Below are 22,605 nucleotides of genomic sequence, written 5' to 3'. Positions count from 1 at the left end.
CTACTATAACTACCGTCTAATTACAATTCTAGCAGGTAAGACGAAAGACAAAAACAAAACCTTCGTCTCTTTCCAATAACATTGATGCAGTAAAAGACCAGTAGATGGCGCCACCCAACACTTTGAAAGCGTGCTTTTCAACATATATTCAACGTATTTATAATCTAAATTTTTAATTTAAAAGGTTAAAATATTTAATGTTAAATATAGAACAATAATGTAATAAAATCTTTAATTATAATTAAATTTAAAATTTAACATTTTAAAGAGAATGTGAAAATATTTATGTTAATTATTTATACACCATAATTTACATTATATAAATATCATAGAATAATCAGGCCAAAGTGTTTAGTAGTTAAGATCATACTTCACAGGATCATTTCTGTAGTATGGTTAGCGAGTTCGGACCCTAAAACTCGCAGCAAACTCAACCACGATGAGGAGCTGTGGGGTTTCCTCCTGAGCGCGACGAGGGCTGGATTCGCTGCCTTTTGGCGGTGAGTCTTGCCGTGGATGACCGTTCTGCTCTCCCTTTTTAGGGGGAGCGGAGGGAGGAAACTCGTTCTGAGTGGTTTTTTTTAATTAATTAATCTAAAAATAGAGTTCACATTATTTCCTTGGCTTCGGGATTCGGGATATTTTTTTGAACAAATGATTTGTGCGTCCCAGGTACGTGTATATCGCAAGATACTTTTGTGTTAACGGCTTTAGACGTTTGACTAAAATGTTGATAAATTTGTGATGAGGAACTGTGGGGTTTCCTCGTGAGGGCGACGAGGGCTCGATTCGCTGCCTTGTGGCGGTGAGTCTTGCCATGGATGACCGTTCTGCTCTTCCTTTTTAAAGGAGCGGAGGAGGAAACTCGTTCTGAGTGGTTTCTTTAATTAATCAAAAGTTGAGTTAAGATGTGAGCCATAACGTTGGTAAACGCTTCGTAGAATTCAGCGTTAGCTTTAAAAGCCATCGACAAGTCTCTTCTTTTTCAAGTTTACAAAGAACCCGTTTAGATGGTCTCTTTCATCTGCATCTATCTATACAATCGTGTTTCTATTATTTTATTTTCTTTATTACTCGCTTCGTTTTTTTCATCATTTGTTTTCTGGAGCAACAGTAGATTTTGCTGTTTTCCTCATAAATTTCAATTCAGCTGCTAGAAATCTTTGCTTATCCCTTTGTTTCTTTAACCAAATTTCGCTTCCATATAGCAGAGAAAACTGCTATCAACTTTTAAGTCTGTTTCTTAATAAATTCTGTGCTTAGGGTTTAAGCACAGAATTTATTAAGCCTCTTATTATCTGGTATTTTGGAATTTGCCTTTCGATTAATTATTTTTTGATGAATTGTCTTTCGATGTATTGTTTTCGGTGAATCTTCTGATGCCTTGACAAACAGTAACACAGAGAGGTAACGGATAGTGAAGATATTTGAACTACGGAATGTTGGATAAGAGCAAGTGGGGATACTGCAGAGAAAAGGGGGAGGGATGTGGTGGAGGCAAACGATAGACAGTAAGTGGGGGAAGGATACACCTGTCAGTATTTGGAAGGAGGGGGAAAGAACGAGGGAAGCGAAGTAAGAGTATAAAGGGGCAGTTTTACATTATGGAAAATACTAAGAATAGCGATAAGAGCTTTACCCACCTTTGCTACGAGTTGCCCTAGTTTGTACTACGTACTTGAGCTACGTGCTTTGGCTTACGCTTGTATCCGCTGATACTTTTATAATTTACTATATTCGGCATGAAACTCTTTGATTCTGATCTTTGAGTTTCTTTAAAACAATGTAGGATTTAATATCCCCTTAATTTAAATAATGTTTTACATCGCCGAAATGAAGCCTATTGGCTCTTTACTTTAAATAAAATATATTATATATTATACACAGATATTCAGGTCAAAGGTGGTCCCACTCGGTACTACAAATGTAATTGAAACCATTTTCTGACCAGAACTAGGCATCCACATACATTTGTCAATACAATGTAGTTGTAACTTAAAAAAAACGAGTGGGGGGGGGGGGGAGACGGGTGTGCTCAAATTAACGTCATAAAACTACTGACTGTGAAAGGTTCAGACTTTGTGCTGTTTACCCTGACACAAAACTCTGGACATTCATACAGGGACTTGATGGCAGCTAATAGTTGCAGGCGCAAACTTGACATTTTGTCTGTTTGCTTGCTTGGGAAAAAAAAATGGAGTAAAACCAGGTTTAAAATTGCTTGGTATCTTTAACATAATTATACCCAAGTTAAAAATACTTTCTACATATCCGACTTGGTTGCCAGGACAACATTGCCAAGCTTTCTATATCAAAGACGAAAACGGAGATTTTTTCGATAGCTTCGGTCGTCCACCCGAAAGCGATATTGTTAACTTTCTGAATATCAACACTAATATTATGATATTATAATAGTGTACCTGTACAAGCTAATGATTCTGTTCCGTGTGGTTCGCACTGTGTATATTTTTCAATATTGAGATGTCGTGGTCTTTCTATGCAAAATATTATTAGCAAATGTTATTCTAAGGATTTGTGGTTAAATGATATTGTAGTAACTTATTCTGTTACAGATCATTTACTGAAAATAAAAAATAATTTAAAAAAATAGTTTTTTTCACTTACCATTTTTTCCACACCAGTTTCTTATTTCCACGCAGCTTTCTGGGAGATAAAAAGACGAACTTAGTACTCGTTCTTCGAGCTCTCCTGAGGGCAGGGAGTGGACTGGAAGCATTTTCCTCACTGGGACTGGCTGATGTTGATGGTTGAGGGGAATGGTTCTGGATGTAACAGTCTGTGTTCCTGTTGCTCTCCTGTGTGAGCCAATTCGTTTTTCAAACCTAAATACTTCTGCAAAACAACTAAATATGCTTTTACTTTTTCAGAAATCAAAATCTTACTAGATTTGATTTCTCATTTTTAAAATGGCACTCATTTCATCATCTAGTGTGTACAATTCACGCTCCTCTGGTGATTGGAGGAGCGTAAATTTTTTAAACATATGATTCATTTCCTAATAAATGAACTCAATAAAGGAACAATGATACTGCCTAATAATGGGAACAGTGCTTCCCCGTGCTGTAAAACTAGTTTTCTTCTAGTAATGAAGGGAAGCGATTTGTTACTTAGTGCTCTTATAATTTTTCCCCCCTTCGTAGGCGTGACTTCTGGTTATGTTTTAGTGGAATATTTCCAGATAAAACATTTTTACAGATTTCACAGAGTGTGGTGATTTGGCTGGAAGTGCAGTGTTTTAAAGTATCATTTGCTTGTTTGGGAGAGGAATGTGATAAGTACTTGATGAGATATTCATAGCGTTTGAGTCTATCAGCCATTCAGGTATAAACACTGTGTTGGGTTCTTCTCCTGGCAAAATCCGTGACCTTAAGCGTAAAATATCAGGTGTTTCCTGTCTAAAGTCTAAAATTAAATATGAGTGGGGTTCCTGTGTTGCATCTTTATAAATCTGAACTAATACGTTCGTTTGTCCTGGAAATATTTGAGAAGCTAAATGAGAAAACTGTAAAAAGGCTCGGGGATTTTTAAAAGCAATAACATAAGTGGCTATTGAGAAAAATTGTCCGAAAATGTGTACCTTTACAGAATAAATTTTGTGTCAGTAGAATGACACTGAGGTTACGGTGATGTGAACCTTTCATGAAAACATCAGCTATTTCCATGCTGTCCTTAGCCTTGTGAACCAAATCATCGATTATGAGTAAATTTCTCACATTTGAATCAAATTCAGGTAACTTCAAACCATTCACGAATTCTATGTTGATAAATTTTTTAAATTTATCCGGATTTTCACTGTAACAGTAAACGATTCGCTCCGGTGGTTGTTTGATTAGTTGATTACAATGTTCTATGAGAGACAACACGAATGTTGTTTTTCCTGACTCTGAGTGGCTCCCGAAATAATGCATGTAAATGGATGTATGAACATAGCGAAAATGATAACATAATTAGACAGATTATTCTTATATAATCACAGACCATGTAAAAACAGATAGATACTTGTTTTAATATCAAAAAATCTCCCCATCAAGATTTTTTTTTCTCACAGTCACTATATAATCATACCAAAACGAATTTTTTTCTTTTTAAATTCTAAGGAAAAAAAAAGCTATTGTGGAATAACAGTGATGTGAAACTGCACAAGAGAAGGGCGACACTGCAAATTATCGTGTTGGGAAACAAGCATGGATTTTTACCTATCAGGTAGAATGTTGTTTAGTTTTCTGTCCCATGGATGGCATCTTTTGCTTATGGGTATGTGTGTAAGGAATTATCCTTTAAAATACCCATAGGGGAAAGTGCATGTGTCTATTGACACTATGCACTTCGCAAAAGTTTATCCAAATCTTTTTGTTACGGAGGTTGTTTTGAGTTGACAGCTCCATTTGTCCCTATGGACAGAAAATGGTACAGGAATTTGGATGTTTTGTGGCTCACCCCTTACTGCTGCTATCATAGATTCCAGATTAATCTCTGTGGCCATGCGAGAATTTAAAGTAATGCCTTTGCATTTGGTCACAATCTTACCCCCCCCTGCGTTCTGTAGGAATAAGATTTGGGGCCTGTGGTAACAAACTCAACTATAAAGTCACTGTCGAGTTCGTCGCCTAGATCTCCTGTCATTTTCAGTGGACGGTGAGTATTCGCCCGGTTTTTCACTGAAAATGACAGAATCAGTATCTGTGTATAAAAGCTGTCTTTGCAAAGGTTCCATGACCTCATATAACTTTATCCTACCGTAGGCAGCTACAAATGAGGAGATGACAGCATTCCCTTTCCTATTTTCAGGCTCTGTGCCTTCAATAGGAGAGTAAGCAACCATCATTTGCTCTTCTGAAATTAACCTGGCATCTTGGATAACTTTACTGTTATCAAACAGGAACTACAGGTGAAAAAGAAATTATGGAAGAGATATAAGGAGAGGGGGTGGAGAGCAGATGCATGAAGATTATAAGACTCAGGCCAGGAAGGTAAAACTGGAATATGAGAAGAGATTGGCACTAAGATCCAAAGAAAATCCTAGGGAATATTTTAGTTATGTGGCCAGTAGGAGGAGAAATGATTGTGGAAGAATGACATTGTGGGATAAAAATGGGAATAAAGTAACTGATGCAGAGGACATAGTGGAGTAGTTCAATAAACACTTTATTGGAGTATTTCATACTGGAGAAGAAGGTTTCAATACTAGAGGGGTATGGCAGGGTCGAGGTGCAAGAGGAGAGTGTGTTCCAAATAATGAGTACTCTGGATGTCAGTAAAGCAGTGGGACTGGACGGTATTTTACTACGGATTCTGAGAGAATGTTCTAAAGAACTGACAGCTCCTTTAACCTGGCTTTTCAATGAAAGCCTGGCTATGGGAAAGGTACACAAGGAATGGAAGGAAGGTAATTTAGTGCCATGGCATAAAGGTGGTAGCAGACTGGAATTGTCTAATTATAGGCCAGTTTGTGTATCATCAGTAGTTGTTAAGGTCTTGGAGAAATTAGTGAGGGACTATATACAGCATTGGGCAGATGAGGGTGATGTTATCTGTGAGAATCAACATAGATTTGTTAAGGGTGCTTCTTGCTTAAGTAATATGATTGCCTTTTATAATAAAGTGACAAGAGCAGTTGATGAGGGAAAGCCATACACTGCCATTTTTTTGGATTCTGCAAAAGGCATTTGACAGGGTGCCACATGATAAACTGATATTTAAGTTACAGCACATGGGTTTAGATATCAGGGTTAGTCAATTGGAATCAGGATTGGCTGTTTGATAGGTATCAGAGAGTTGTGTATGGTGGGGCAATATCAAGGAAGCAGAAAGTTACAAGTGGGGTTCTGCAGGGCTCAATACTGGGACCTGTATTGTTTAACCTTTATATCAATGACATTGTCAATGGATTGCAAGGGGATATGCAGTTGTTTGTAGATGATGTGAAGCTGGGATGGGTTATTAGTAATAGTACAGATGGGCAAATGAATGGGGCTATCGGTTTAATGCAGCAAAATGTAAAGTCTTGAAGTTTGGAATATATCGATGGGAGGCTGCATACTTGATTGGAGGAAGTGGGGGGGGGATACAAGAGATCTGGGGATAATGATTGATAGAAAACTGAAATTCAGGGGACATTGCAAAGGTGGTGAAGGTAACCCAGAGGATTGCTGCAGTACTGAGGAGAGATGGAAGAATTATCATTGTATAAGAGCCTGATCAGACCACATTTAGACTATTGGAAAAGATAGCAGCTCGTGTGTTAGTGTTTCGTGTCGTGTATTATTGATGATGAATTGTGAATTTGATCGATATGTTTTTAGCGATTTATATTTAAGCTTATTCATTAGTAATAGTAGTTAATTGCTTGCTACCATAAACAGTCACTTTATTTTCCATAGTGCTTTATCCAGGTAAGTCATTTGTAATTACAAGGGCGATATGCTACGCCTACAGCCGCTAGTATCGCCTTTGTTTGTTTCTTATAGTGACATTCTATTGCTGGTAGACACCTAAAAGTGTCTATGGGATTTGCTAGTGGACCCTCAAAATTCCACAGGATTATCTTTACCTGCTCGGGACACCTGAGAAATCTCTACTCTTTCTCCATCTGTGTCTTAATACATTTTAAATTATTGAAATGGCAAAACTTCTGAATGAGACCAAATTCGAGGAAGTATACCTGGAATTCCTCAGACTAGGAAAGCTGCTGAGTGATGATTGGCTGGGAAAAGTAAAATTGTATGACACTTTCCCCCCGAATGTGTCTCAGACGTTGTCACTGAAGATCATTTAGAATCGGTGCTTTCTACTCCTTCAGACCTTGTAGAAGTGCGCACACGCAAAAAGCGAAGAACAACAGATGAACCGCACAATGACAATATTGAAATGGAACAGGATTCTCAGGGTTTGAATGCCGCTATTTCTCCCAAAGAAAAGGTGCCTCCGATCATCCTTAGAGAAAAGCATAAGTCGGCAGCTTTAAGATCCACAATGTCCAATTTGCATATTGGCTTCATTAAGGCCAAAAACATGGATGAAGGCATAAAGATCCAGCCAGTAACAGTGACAGACTATAGAAGGTTGACCAAACTGGATGACAGAGGCATCCAGATCATACCTTTGCACTCAGCTCCGAAAAAAACTTAAAAGTAGTCCTTTGTGGTGTCTGTGAAGACATTGACACAGCAGAAATAGCTGCTGACCTAAATTCTCAGGATCTGCCTCCAGTCAAGGTCAGCAGAATGTACAAAGCAGACAAGACTCCCATGCCATTAGTCCTTGTTGAGATTCATAAAATATACAAGGATATCTACAACTTAAAAACAATCTGTGGTCTCATCGTCACAACGGAACCACTCCGTAAAAGATCATCTTCTGGGCAGTGCCACAGGTGCCAGAAGTTTGGCCATGCCCAGAATCTATGCAGAGCAGAATATAGATGTTTAAAATGTGGAGACAGCCACCCAACCAATACCTGCACAAAGCCGAGGACCACCTCGACCAAATGTGCCAACTGCAGTGGCCCTCATCCTGCGAACTACAAAGGATGTACTCAGCACCCAAAGAAACAGAAGGATGGAGGCAATCAATCAGCCCTCCTCCTACAGTACAAGAACACCAGAGGCCCAGGCATCAAAACCAGAGACTCAGCGGCCACAGTCGGAGACCTCCAATAATAGAGACACCCAAAAGTAAACAAGAAGTTATGCCGATGTGACCCGTACAATTAGACCAATTCCAGAACAAAATCAACCAACAGCACCTAAAAACCCAACAGCTGTTATTATGGCCTCACTAGCAAACATGCTACAAAATTTCAGCCTATCAAACTCTACTGAAACCTCCAGTAAAAGATTTCTTCATGAAACGCAGGTCATCCTCACAGCTCTCATAAATGAATAGTAACAAACTCATTCCAGCATCTCTTCAGATAGTTGCTTGGAATGAAAATGGCCTCAAAAACAAAATTCTGGAACTCCAAGACTTCACATATAGGTATCAACCAGATGTCATTTTAATCAGTGAAACTCATTTAAGACCCTCAGACAATCCTACAATAAGGGGCTATCACCTATACAAAAATGACAGACTACTCTACAGAGGTGGTGGCACTGCCATCTTCATTAAAAACTACATTAAGCACCACGCTGTGAGCAATCCTTCAACCACTAACCTTGAGATCACAGGAGTGGAAGTAGTCACCAGCTCCACTGGCAAACTGAAAATCTACTCAGCTTACAACCCTCCCCAAAAATCTCTACTTCACTCTGATCTAAATGCCATCTTATGCATCAGAGAGCCCACTATTATTGCCGGGGATCTGAATTCCAAGCATCCTGCATAGAATTGTACAACCACAAACAAGTATGGTTGCATCCTTTCCAATTACTTAGGATCAAGCAATGCTGTTGTGGCAGGCCCCACCGAACCAACTCATCTCAGTACGTTTGGCACTGCTGACATCCTGGATATAGCTATCCTGCAGGATATTAAACTTCAATACAGCATCATATCTATGGATGAACTATCATCCGATCACAATCCAATTCTACTACAGCTGGGAAATCAAGAATACCTGTGTCCTCCTTCTCATCCCTACATTGCATGGGAAAGACTGTTAGCAGCACTCAAGGATTATATTGGACCTGTTCCTCACCCTCACATACGCACAAAAGAAGAAGTAGAAACTGCAGTTACAAATCTCACACAACAAATTAATTCTGCTATAAAGGTAGCTTCCTCCTACAAATCTGCCCGCAAGCCAGATCGTTTGCCTGAAGACATCATGAACTTGATCAGAGACAAAACCAGAACTAGGAAAAGATTCTGTAACACGTGTGCACCACAAGATAAAATAAATCTAAACAGATTAAATGGGGCAGTAAGAGATGCACTCAAAGCTCATAGAGACCAAGTATGGGATGAAAAGTTATCCTCCATTTCACCTACTGATCACTCCATCTGGGGACTACTGAAAAATATCAAAAACAAAGACAGATCCCTTCCCCCAATATTCTCTGACCAGGGCCTTGCTCACACAGATGTAGACAAAGCAGAAGTTATAGCATACAACTTAGAGGAGCAATGCAGGTCTTCGTATGAAAACCTTGACTTTGACCACATATATAAGATTCACAGCAAGGTCAGACACTCACTCAAACTTCCTATCACCAGCACTGACTATATTGCACCATCATCACCTGCTGAGATATATGACATTATTAAAAAATTAAAGAATAAAAAAAGCTCCTGGGCCAGACAGCATTACTAATCTGGTGATTAAACTTCTGCCCCAAAAAGCAGTAGTGCACCTGACCAGTATAATAAATGCAATTTTAAGATTTCACTATTTTCCTTCCACCTGGAAACTGGCTGACTTAATTCCTATACATAAGCCAGGCAAACACCCACACCTACTGCAAAATTATCGTCCAATCAGTCTCATCTCAAATCTGGGTATGGTTGCAGAGAAGGTCATCCTCTCACGACTCCAAACCTCAGTAAATGACCTAAACATCCTCCCTAAAGAACAGTTTGGTTTTAGGCAATATCATAGTACTACCCAGCAAATCCACAGAATTGTCGAATACATCACCACCAGCTACAACTGGCACCAGTGCACAGGCGCTGTTTTCCTAGACTTATCCAAAGCATTTGACAAAATCTGGCATTTTGGACTTCTGCACAAACTTATCTCAGCCGGTACCTCACTAAAAATGGTTCATTTAATCCATTCATATCTTCAGAATAGATCAATGCAAGTAAAAATCAACGGTTCTACATCCTCCCAGCGCCACATCTTTGCTGGAGTGCCGCAGGGATCTCTACTGGCTCCATTGCTGTTCTCTATATACATGTCAGACATCCCACACAATCCGATGACTTCCATTTTGGCCCTGTATGCGGACGATATGGCAATACTAACCAGATCTCTCAGACCCCATTTCATTACTAGAAAGCCTCAAGAAAACATTCTAAAGCTGGAGGGTTGGTTTTCTAAGTGGAGACTGGAAGTCAACCCCCCAGAAAAGCTCAGCCATTTTTTTCTCAAAAAGGCCAATGTCTCCTGTAGGGGATGTGTTACTATTCAATACTAAAATTCCCTGGCAGACAGAAACAAATTACCTGGGTATAATTCTCGACAAAAAGCTATCTTTCAATCAGCACACTAAGTCTGTGTGCACAAAGGCATCTAAAGCCATAGCTCAGATCTGTCCGCTAATTAATAGAAATAGCAAGCTCAGCAGGAGAATCAAATTGCAACTATACCAGATGACAATTCGTCCTATAATCACCTATGTCTCTCCAGTCTGGAGCCACACCTCTAATGCTAACATTATCAAAATACAGCGAGTGCAGAACAAGTGCTTGAGAATGATTCTGAACGCCCCGTGGTATGTTAGAAACAGTCAACTTCATAGAGATACAAATATTCCTTATATTTTCTCTTTTCTACAATCCTTAGCATCCAAGTTTTTCCTAAAGATGTCCACACACCCTAACGATTTGGTTCGGCAAGCTGCAGCATACGAGGCAACGGACATATTCAAATATAGAAGACCGAAAGCTATATTAGCCTCCTTTAGTGATGCATAATCTCCATGCCCATTCAGAGCGAGCAATCTGCTCATAAATTTTACCTTCACTGTAACCACAACAGATAGCGGGGAATATGAAAAGCATCTTGCTTCATCCCTAAAGACATAAATGTCAATTATCAATTAGACTATTGTTCTCAAATTTGGCTGCAGGATTTGAAGGGGATAAATTAACTGTGGAAAGAGTGCAGAGGTGGATAACAAATATGGTTTCAGGACTGTACAATGTTAATTATGAGGATTGGCTGAGGGAATGTGGACTGCAGAGTTTGGTGGATAGGAGGAGAGATATGATCAAGACTTTTAAACTGTTGAGAGGTAGTTACAGGGTGGACACATGGGAGTTATTTCACTTAGTGGAGCATTGGGAAGGAGCCATGACAAGGGACCATTCCTGAAAAGTATGAAAGAAAGCTGTGAGCAAGAGGGTGAGGAGTATTTTCTTTGCATGGAGGTGGTGGAACCGTGGAATGCATTGCCTGATAGAGTGGTGAGAGCAAGAATGGTCAATGAGTTCAAGGAGTGGTATGATAGACTTTGTTTCTAGGAAGGACCTCCCAAGATGATTCTCTTAACTCCATGGAGGCCTGAATAATAATATTCAGCTTCTTTAACTGTTTTCTTTGTTCCATCAATTTTAAGTTTTTTTTCATTTATTCAAGGTTTATTCTTTTTCCTTTTTAATTGTGGAGGCATATTTTTAGCTGCTTTTAATACTATTTTTGCATGTTTGCCAGTTCATGTTAATTTCATGACTTGTTCTTCTATTTTCTGTGTGAGTTGTGGTGTTAAACTTGTTAAGGGACTTTGTAAATTCCTTTATAAAGCAGTCTTTAACTTTTTGTTGTTAAATGAGTCTGAGTTAAACGTTTTTTTCTTATAAATGGTAAGTTTGGTATCTTGAGTCTTATTTTGATTTTTGCAATCACTGGGTTATGGTCAGATCCTATGTCTACTTCAGGATATGTGTTTATCGCATTTCAGAATCTTTTGTTTATTATTGTATAGTCAATTTAATTTCTATAGATGTCTCCATTTCCATGTATATAGACTTTTCCATGTATATAGTCTTCTGGGAGGATATTAAGTCATTGTTTCACAGAACTGGATCAGTCTTTCACAACTTTCATTTCTAATTCCAAGCGCTTGATTTCTGAACTCACTTTTGCATTTAGGTCGCCCATCATTATAATAATATCATCTGACTTAGCACTAAAGAATGCAGTTTGCTTATCTTGATAAAACTGTTCCAACTCTTCATTTCCCAAATGAAGAGTTGGAACAGTTTTTTTGATTTTTCCAGTATTCCAACTTTTAGTTCTTCCTATTTGTAAACACTCAGTATACAATTCTGCTAATTTTATATGCAAGCGATTCCCCCACCCACCTCCATTTTTCAACATTTCCATTAGTATTCCATCAAGTCCCAGGTGCCATTCCATTTCTCAGTTTTGTAAAGGATGTTTGACTTGATCTTTGACTATGTATTCATTATAGTTTTCAGTATCCTTTTCTCCACTGTTCTTCTCTATTACTTTCCCATTATTTGTATATGATTCTTGATATGTTTGTTCTGTTTGTAATCCGTAATTCATTTTCATTTTTTATACCTGACATATAAAGTACACCTGCATTATCATGATATTTTCTTTATACTATTGTTATTTTCAATTGCTGTTCTCGTATTGAAATGTCTTATATTTTCTTATCTTTTTCCTTACTGTTTTGCAAAGTTCATAGTTGTTAATGGTTTCATGGTTCTTTTGTCTATTAGGTCTGTATGTTCCCTTTTGAATTCCAAGATAAATTTTCAGCATTGCTTATTATACTTTTTTGTTAGGATACTGTTGGAATTTTCAATATTGGAAATTGAGTTCCTTTTCTAATGTCTTTTCTAAATTTTCTTGAAATTCTTTGTTTCAAATATTTCTAAAGATGTTTCTGGGTCTCTTTTTTATTTCGTAAAGGCCAGCAGCAGAAAACTTGCTTCCTGTCCAAATGGAAACCATGTCTTCTGGTCCCTTTCTAAAGCAATTGCTTTATTCTGCTTTTTTTTTTTTCTGTAAAAGAACTTATACTGAAAGGGATTATAGGTATATAATTTCTTATATCAGTTTTATCACCTTTCTTATGTCTTAAGCTGTTGGATGCAACTTCTGTTCACTTGCACTTCCACCTCTTTCTCTCTCTCTCTCATCCTGATGGCACTGCTGTTTCTTCACCCCAAAATAAAGCTGACCTCCTAGCATCACTCTTTTTTTTCAAACTCCTGTATTAATGACCAAGAGAAATCACTACCTACCATATACCAGAATCCAAGCACTGTATGCCTCCTGCACTTCACTGATAAAAAGACATCAGAAAATTACCGACGAAGTTGTACACAAAAAAGTGTCCTGGTCCAGATGGCATCTCTCCATTTGCTCTCTAACATTGTGCTTCAGAGCTAACACACACACACCCTGTATCATCTCTACATTGTATTATACATAGCAGGTACTTATTCCGGCTTGTGGAAGCAATCTAATATCCATCCTATTCCAAAAAAGGAGAGAGAAATCCACCATCAAACTACTGACCAATTGCCATCACTTCAGTCCTCTCCAAAATAATGAAGAAAGTCATTCGTAGCAACTTCTCTACTACCTAGAGGTCCATCAATTAATCAGTGACCACCAGTATAGATTCTGCCATTTAAGACCCACTGCTGACCTCAGCTTAAATCACCCATCACTGTACATGTGCAATGGAAAGGTTTGGCAAAACTTGTGCTGTTGCTCTTGACATTTTCAGAATTTTTGATCGGATCTGGCATTGTGGCTTGCTAAATAAATTGCCATCCTTTGGTCTACCCACCACCCTATGTAACTGGGTTGCTGGCTTCCTCTCTTCAAGCTTCACCACCAATGCAGGAGTACCTCAGGGCTCTGTCCTATCACCTACCCTCTTTCACGTGACCTACTCTCAATCACTACTAATTCTATCCACAGCTTTGCAAACAATAGTACTCTCCATTCATCCTACTCATATGACAAACACAGATCTCCCAAACATCAAGATTATAACTAGTGTATTAAACAGTCTTGCCTCTTCTCTTACAAAAGAAACTCAGTTCCAGTAATACACAAATCATCACACAAGTTCAGATCTATAAATTATATATTTACAGTAGTTTAATCCTTTACCAATTGTAAGCAAACAAAGTTTGCGCCTAAGTATCTTCAGAACTTTTTGCTCGTGGCAAAGGTGGACTGAGTTCTCATCACTTTCCTTAGCATCCCATAATGCAAAGCATTATGGGAAGGGTCACTACCCAGACCAGTTTCCCTGTTTAAGTGTGGGGGTTACCTCTCCAAAAAATTTGTGAGATCCTCTGAGGGGGGGAAACAACTCCGAGGTTGTTTCCCCCCCTCAGTAACAGCCTCACCCCCATCACTGAGAAGAACTCAGCGTTGGCTCTATCCAGTGGCAGGCTCATCCCACCACTGAGCAGAACCACTCATATTTCATCTGAGGGGTAACAGCAACAGCCGTGCCTCAGTTAACTTCATCGGCTAGAGCACTGCCATCCATTACCCCTCTACCTAGGTAACAGCAACAGCTGAGCCTCAGAACTTCATTGGCTATAGCATTGCCATCCATCACCCAAGCTTCCAGCCAGTTTTGACCTTTATCAAGGTCTCTTCAGTTGGAGCCAGACCTAGAGGTGATACCAAAGTTGAAGTCATATTTCCATATACCAGTTGCCAAAAGGTGTCACACCTTATTATTAAATTACTCTGGGTTAGAGAAAGATGTTGGAAGTTTTTTTTCATTTGGTTGGACTACAAATTATATATTTAGTTTAATCCTTTATCCAAGTGTAAGCAAACAAAGTTTGCACCTGAAGATACTCAGTCCACCTTTGTCACGAGTTGTCCCAGTCCTGAAGATACTTCAGGCACAAACTTTGTTTGCTTACACTTGGATAAAGGATTAAACTAAATATATAATTTATAGTCTAACCAAGTGAAAAAAACTTCCAAGTTCAGATCTCTCTCTCTCTGCCTGCTTAGACTAAACATTCACCTCCAGCCTCTCATGGGATGAACACATCTCAACAAAAGTTCCTTGGCAATTTAAAAAACAAGGCATTCTCTTTTGTTCAAGTTGCTATTTTACACCCAACTGACTCTTAATGATATACAAATCCAAAATCCACCCATGGTTAGAATACATGCTTGGAGTGAAACACCTAAAACCTCTAAAAATTCTTGACACAGTCCAGAGAAGGGCAATTCAGCTCACAGACGAATCCTATCTTACACATTTTTTTTCAACCTCTAACTCACAGTGTTTCCACTCTGTGTCTGTTCTACAAGTATTTCAATGGTTATCATTCCACTGAACTGGCAACCATCATTCTGCCACTTTCTGTTGCACCTGTTCATACAGGAGCATCAACAGCACATCTTTTTGCTGTGCAACTGCAAACACACTGAATATACTTTTCTTCTTCCTCTTTCATTCCATCTAATTCTGTGTGTTTGCAGTTGCACAGCAAAAGGATGTTGAGGAAGAACCTACCGAGGAAGAAAATTGTCACTAAACTTATATTTGACTCATCACTTGCACCCTGGACATGGCACTGATGTTCTTATAAGTCCTTTGATTTCTCGCATATGGGGATCAGTATTTAAAAAAAAAAGAACTCTTGCTAAATCTACAAAACTGAAATACAGATCCTTGTTTGTTTAATTGCCATAATTTCTCAACTGTCTATTAAGGTAAAAATCTTTTCCTCTAACATGTACTCATGACTACATCCTCTGGGATGTTTTACTGGATATTTCAAGATGTCCTTTTTATGATCTCTGATTGCTTCTATACAGCTGCCTCAATTTCTAATCTTGCTCGGTACCATCAGAACATTTTCCCATCTTCTTGATATTTATCTTCTGTATTGTTCTTAATATCTTCCATGACTTTGGCTTAACTATTTTTATACATGGCTTTAATAAATTTCATTTTTTATCTGTGTTTTCTAATAACACATGCTGACTTATTGATAAGAACATTTGATAATGCATTCTTCTCTTTCAAAACTTTTTCTTAAATGTCTTGAATTAACCATGAAGTTCTGATTTTTTTTTGCTTTTTTTTTTGAATACATCGTTACCATACACTATCCTAGCTCAGTCAGTCAATGTTTTTTTTTTTTTTGTTTCCACTGGGTCTTTAAGGATCGGTTCTTGTTTGTGAATTCATTCATTTATCCAATAATATTTGTATATTTTATTCTACAGTTCACATTACTGATAACTGCTATGCATTGATTTTAACTTTCGTACCCCCTTCCAGTGTGACATTCAGTTTTACCTTGCTCAAAATTCAACGGTAAACACTTCCTATATGCTCATATATTTTACCAGTCTGAAGACATTCCTTTCAACAAAAACATAACCATTAGGACTCTTCATATGTTGATGTGTTTTCACTCCACATCAATTTATTACCCATTTTCATATTGGAATATACTGCAAGTGATGACTAATCTATTTTGCTCAAAAATCCAGCAGGTGTTTGCCATTATTATTAGCCCTATCATTTTGTTAAAATTTTCTGGAAACATTTTTATATGCCTGTAATGCTTTCATGTAAGGTGGTTTCACCTATCATCATAGTTTATTCATAATATGATATATTGTGAAAAGGGAAAAGAAATTACATTAAAAATTAAAGATCATAAATTATAGTCTTCCAGGTCCCTCTATCTTCAGCTAAAGGGTAGATGTCAGATGGAGTTTAACAGTTCAGTCTATTGATGGTTTGACAAATGTATTTCCAAAATTGTTTGCATGGCAATACATTTGTCAAACCATCAATAGACTGAACTGTTAAACTCCATCTGACATCTACCCTTTAGCTGAAGATAAAGAGACCTGGAATGACTATAATTTGTGATCTTTAATTTTTAATGTAAATTTCTTCTACAAACCAGAAGATGGCAATCGCCGTAGAGGAAGAGAGATTCCAAAAAGGGTAAGACTTCAGGATATCCACTCATGCAAAGATAATTTTTTCTTGGGAATGGATTTAGGATATTTCAACAGACTGATGTAAGATGTCATCATCAATTTAGATGATATCTCACTCTAACTCCTTCTAACTCTGGGTATACTGCATCCCTCAATCAATCCCTGACTATTGTCCATGTGTTATTAGCATTCTTCCATTGCAGCTTCTTATCCTATATCAATGCTCCAGAGAAAATATAAAGAAAATGGTGATCATGAATGATATAAAATGCAAGCAAGATAAATGAACACATGATAAGGAGAAATAAATCAGATTATGAGAGGAAATTAGCTAAGTAAGCTGAAGAAAATACTAAAGAGTGTTTTTGCTTTTTAATGAACAAAAGGAAGCATAATTATGGAAGGATAGCTTTAATCATTGCTGATGGTGTGAAAATCACAGAAGCAGAATTTCTTTCGTTTCTATCAGGTAATAGACGAGTTAGTAAGTGATCACTTTTCAAGGATGTATGATCAAGTTGGAGATATTTGCAGTTGCTGATGTGAGAATTGATATTGATGAACTGGAGGTGCTCAGCATATTTAAAAATATCAATGTGAATTCAGTGGGATTGAATAGTATATCAGCCCATGTATGACAAGAATGATCAAGAGAACTGGTAATGCTTCTGACCAAGTTCTTATTATCATAAGACCCCATGGATTCAAAGACTAGTCTAGGAGGTCTCCTTATCATACACACAGCTCATCATACCCTTAAACATATTCAAATTCTCTTCAGACCAAGCCTCAGGTAATTTTTTCCAATAATTTATAACTCTCCATGCAAAAAACCTGCCTCTCACTCCCTTGTTCACACCCTCCTTATACAGCTTCCAGGGATGAACTCTTGTTCTCCCCTGATCTCCCACAATTTTATGAAAAGCCTCTTCACTGTTAATCCTACAACAACCCCTTACCAACTTGTGTCTATCATATCAGCCCTCTTCCTCCTATCCACTAGACTGTAGATTGCAACTTCTCAACATTTATTCATATTCAACATTTCAGATATCAGAAACTATCTCAGCCAATCACCACTACACTCTTTCCAACATCTCTTCATCTTTTGAAAACTAGAAGACCAAATCTGTGCACAGCAGTCCATATGTGGCCTAATCAAGACCTTATACAATAGGACCAGAATCTCCTTACTTCTGTAAGTTAGTGTCCTCTGCATCATAGCAAGAATTCGTTGTGCTGTGCTCACAATTTTAGCAATGTGTCCTCTAAATTTTAGATCCTTATCCACTATCACCCCAAGATCTCTTATTTCCTCCAACATTATATCCTCACCAATGGTAAATTCTACATCCCATCTGTGTTTTCTAAATTTTACAGCCTTGCATTTTGCAACATTGAATGGCATCCCCACTTCTTTGCCCATTTATTTAGTCCATTCAAGTCTTCTTGTAAGGCCACAACATCTGCTCTACTTCTCAGAGTTTGTTCCAACTTTGCATCATCTGCAAACAACTGAATATCCCCATTAAAATTTTCCCCAGTATCATTAACATACAGGTTAAACAGCAGTGACCCTAAAACAGACCTCTGAGGCACACTAGCAGTCGCTTTCCTCTTCTGGGATATTGCTCTTCCGTAGACAACTTGCTTACATGTATGAGCCTAATCTCCAATCCACTGCACTAGTCCAATATGCAACTCCATCCACTCTAGTTTGACTATCAACTTATCATGTAGTAATCTATCAAAAGCCTTTACAAAATCTGATTATACTACTGTGTATCCATCTCCCTCATCTAATGCAGCTTTCACCTTATTGTAACAAGGAAGTAGATTACTAAAACATGACATCCGTTTAGCAGATCTATGCCGTCCATCAAAGATAATTACAGATAATTAATACCACTGTTATCAACCCATTTTTGAATCCTGGTTCTTACCAGCCTCTTCTACACTTTAGCCACAACACCTGACACACAGATTAACCTATAATTTGATGCTTGAGTTCTGTCACCTCCCTTATGAAGCGGTACAATCGTGCCTTCCTTCTGCTCCTTTGAAACTTGGCCCTATTGCAATACCCGTATTAAACAAATACATTAACTCCCTACCAGATTCCTTCAAAATATGTATCAATACATCGTCAAGACCCACAGCCTTATTAACATAAAGTGTGCTCAATTCCACATATACCTCATGCTCACTCAGTCAGTCTCTCCTCATCATCATCATCCACTACTCTCAAAATCTCCATGATATCGCATTCACAAGGAAGAAAGACCTTTATGAACTGCTGATTAAATATCTTAAATATATTCTCCACAGCAATTGTCCTTATCTCATTTCACCCAATCATTATGATTCCTATCGTAATTGTGCTTTTTTACCGGCTATATATCGAAAGAACTTCCTAGGATTTTTTTCCCCCACTTCATTAGCTAACTGCTGCTCATACTGCACTTTTGCTACCCTTACCAACCAAGTTACTCTCCTTGCCTGTTCTTTGTACTCCTCATGAAATTGATTATTATTACCACTTAGCTTATGTTGACTCCATACTGCCTTCTTTCTCTGTATTGCATGCGTAATCTCTTCATCTATTTCACACCTACTTTTATATTCATTTCACACCATTCTTTTATATTCACAAAGCTCTGCTTCATGAATATAAAAGAATCCTAAATAACCAAAATCTCCCAATACACAAGTTTATTCCAGATGCTTTAGCTGGTAGATTAAAATCTAGAAGAACTGCCATTAAAACTGCCTGTAATCTTCTCAGTCAGAATGCTAGATTGATGAATAAGTGAGATGCACTGTGGACTCGAGCAGTATCACCTGAAGTCTGTAGCCACATATATATTCTTCAAAAACCATCTGGATTTGACCTGCCCAGGAATATATGGAAGACTGCTAACAGGATCCACACAGGTCATGGTGTATGCGGAGACTTACTATCAAAATGGGGAAAGATACCGAATCCCCACTGCCCTTATGGAGCTGAGACCCAAACCATTCGTCATATAGGGTGAAGTGAACTAAAGGACATTTTTTTCCTTTAGTTCACCTAAATAAATATTTCATTCTATCCCCAGAGGCAATCAATTGGATTAAAAATCTAAATGACTAAATTTTTGCTTGATGCTTGTCATATATTTAATACCTGTATTTTATCTACTTGTTTATGTTTTACTTATTTATAATTTTATATATTGTATCTTATCTATATTCATAAGTAATTTATTTTATTTCCTTTTAACTATGTGTATATGCCATATGATATATAAATAAATAAATTGTTTCTACTAGATAGTTCTTGAACATCATCCAATCCACAATGATCTCCTTTCCACCCAACTCTCCTCATTTCATGCTACAGTTGCCAGTTGTCTCCTGAGCTTCTCATCACATATCAGCAGTAAAAATAATCACCAACATTGTAGTTCCACATATATTCTTTTCTCACAGAAGTCTCACATGGCTGGTAACCACCCAGGTAATCACTTCGTGGTTACTCCAACCAACTGGCGTGAGATGTCATCATTTATGATATTCTCTGATGACAAGGTCCAATCCAAGATCCTCAATCCTTGTGTGCCCTCTGTTATATATTGTCTGAGGTAGTTGTCCCTCAAAAACTGAAACTCATTTTCTTCATTTCCAGTAATTATTTTGTCATCCAATCTATATTTCCATAATTAAAATCACTCCTTTGTCTATTTCCTTATACATTTCACGATCACCATCTTCCACATTACCACGTCTACAGCAATATCATATCGGACTAAATATTTCATTCTATTCACCTCTATCTCACACTAGACTGTCTCAAAACCACTACCACTATTTCCCCCCCTTGCATCTCTACCTTGTATGGACATAACTGTTGTAAGTCTCAGTCTTTTAATCTGGCACGGTTCAAACGAGGTCCACTACATAAATAGTAAATTATTGACCAATTAGTAGCTCTGGAATAGAGTTAAGGTATTGGTAAAGTTGGTTAAAAGTAGAATTCCGGAGTCGTTGGATAGGAATATAGTACTGTATGGTCATAAGCATGGCTTTGTGAAAGGTAGGCCCTACCTTAATAATATGCAGTTGAAGCTTGAACAACACAGGGGTTAGGGGGCACTGAGCCCCCAACGCAGTCACACCTCAAAAAAGGCAGTCAAAATTCTGTGTATAACTTCCGACTACCCAAAAACTTAACTACTAATAGCGTACTGTTGACCAGAAGCCTTAAAGCCTTACCAAGAAGATAACATAAACAGTTGATTAACACATATTTTGTATGTTATATGTATTATATATTTTGTATGTTATATGTATTATATACTATATTCTTGCAATAAAGTAAGCTAGAGAAAAGAAAATATTAACAAAATCATAAAGAAGAGAAAATACATTTACAGTACTGTATTTATCGATACCATAAGTTTACGTAGTCTGTTTACAAGTTGAATCGTCTGTCTGTCAGTACATCAATTTTGGCTTATGTGACACAAAACAACGCAGATGTTATATGTATTACTAACACTAGACATCAAAAATGAAAAGATAATGTGTAAAAGAAATTCATATTTATTTACAGGTATAACGATTCATGCTTTGATAACGAAACAACAGCAATATGATTGCTTTATGATGGCCTAGTGTAATCGATACGATTGCTTCACGGTAGCCTAGCCTAACACTAATGAAATAATCATTATAAAATTTTATGTTAATTTGTTAAATTTAACTAATAACAGTTAATTTTGAAAAGCCAAACGGCTATTTTTTTCTGGCGAGGTTGATATAAGTTAAGGGGGATAAAAATCCCTTATTGTTTTTCAGCCAGTAAGCGAAACTAAGATCGAAAATTACGATCTGTAACGTTTCATGACGACGAACTGTCAGCGTATCCAAGCGTAAGTGACCACTTGGTAGTGCCACACCACGGCAACTCGTTGCAAAGGTGGCGCAAGTTCCCTCACTGTTCTACTCACTGATGAGACCTCAAAAAAGGTTGAAACCGGTCTGGGTAGTGACCTCTCCTCATAATGTAAAACAGTACTACATCTCTTAAGAGCTGTGTGTTTTACATTATGAGAAAATATCAAGAACAGTGAGGAATCTTGCTCCATCTTTGCAACGAGTTGCCGTGGTGTGGCACTACCAAGTGGTCACTTACGCTTGGATACGCTGACAGTTCGTCGGCATGAAACATTACAGATCGTAGTTTTCGATCTTAGTTTCGCTTACTGGCTGAAAAACAATAAGGGATTTTTATCCCCTTAACTTAAAACAGTTAATTTTATGCAGTTATGATTTAACATTGCATTTTTACATTTGTTTACATTTCTCTTGACTGCAAATAGCACCATTTATTGTCCGTGAATGTTTGTGTGCATAAGTTCTGATAAATTTTAACTTTTTATAATAGATTTGTGTATATTTTATGGTAGTAAATGATAAAATAGACTAGTATCTACATATTTTATTCATTCATGATATACCTAACTTTTTCTTAATTTTTTTTTCAATATTTCTAGGTTATGTGGGTTCGTCTGCAAGATTTTTCAAATTGTTGCAATTCTCAAAAAATTTTCTAATATTTTTATTGAAAAAAAATCCGTGTGTAAGTAGAGCTTTGCAGTTCAAACTCACATTGTTCAAGGGTCAACTGTACTGGTATTTAATAATAGTGACAGCTGAGTTGGATAAGGGAAATGGCTACACTATATCATTGGAAAGCTTCTAAAAATTTGCATTAGAGAAGGTGAAAATTAACATGAAACTAGTGGCATGGATGGGAAGAGATGACTGAGAGACAGACTCCAGAGAGTTCTATGTGGTATAGAACCCAGAATGAGGGTGACTAGTGTAATGTCTTAGGGCTCTGTTCTAGGGCCATTGCTGTTTGATTTATATATTAATGATCTAGGGAATAATTTGAGAGGAAGTATCCAGTCATTTGTTAATGATGCAAAACTAGGGAAGGC

The 22,605-nt window shown here is 37.6% G+C and overlaps 1 non-coding gene and 1 pseudogene across 1 annotated transcript; both read left to right on the top strand.

Moving 5' to 3' along the window:
- Positions 1-360: 360 nt before the first annotated feature.
- Positions 361-576, top strand: LOC150105486 (small nucleolar RNA U3). The gene has a single exon (XR_016548505.1). It is a non-coding gene; the product is annotated as a small nucleolar RNA U3 (small nucleolar RNA).
- Positions 577-674: 98 nt separating this feature from the next.
- Positions 675-879, top strand: LOC150105485 (small nucleolar RNA U3; annotated as a pseudogene).
- The last annotated feature ends 21,726 nt before the right edge of the window (positions 880-22,605 follow it).

Source organism: Typopeltis vanoorti, chromosome 6 (genome assembly GCF_054136105.1).
Source record: "Typopeltis vanoorti isolate ZY-2024b chromosome 6, IOZ_Tvanoo_1.0, whole genome shotgun sequence".
Lineage (NCBI taxonomy): Eukaryota > Metazoa > Arthropoda > Arachnida > Uropygi > Thelyphonidae > Typopeltis > Typopeltis vanoorti.
This window is presented reverse-complemented; position numbering and strand designations above follow the sequence as displayed.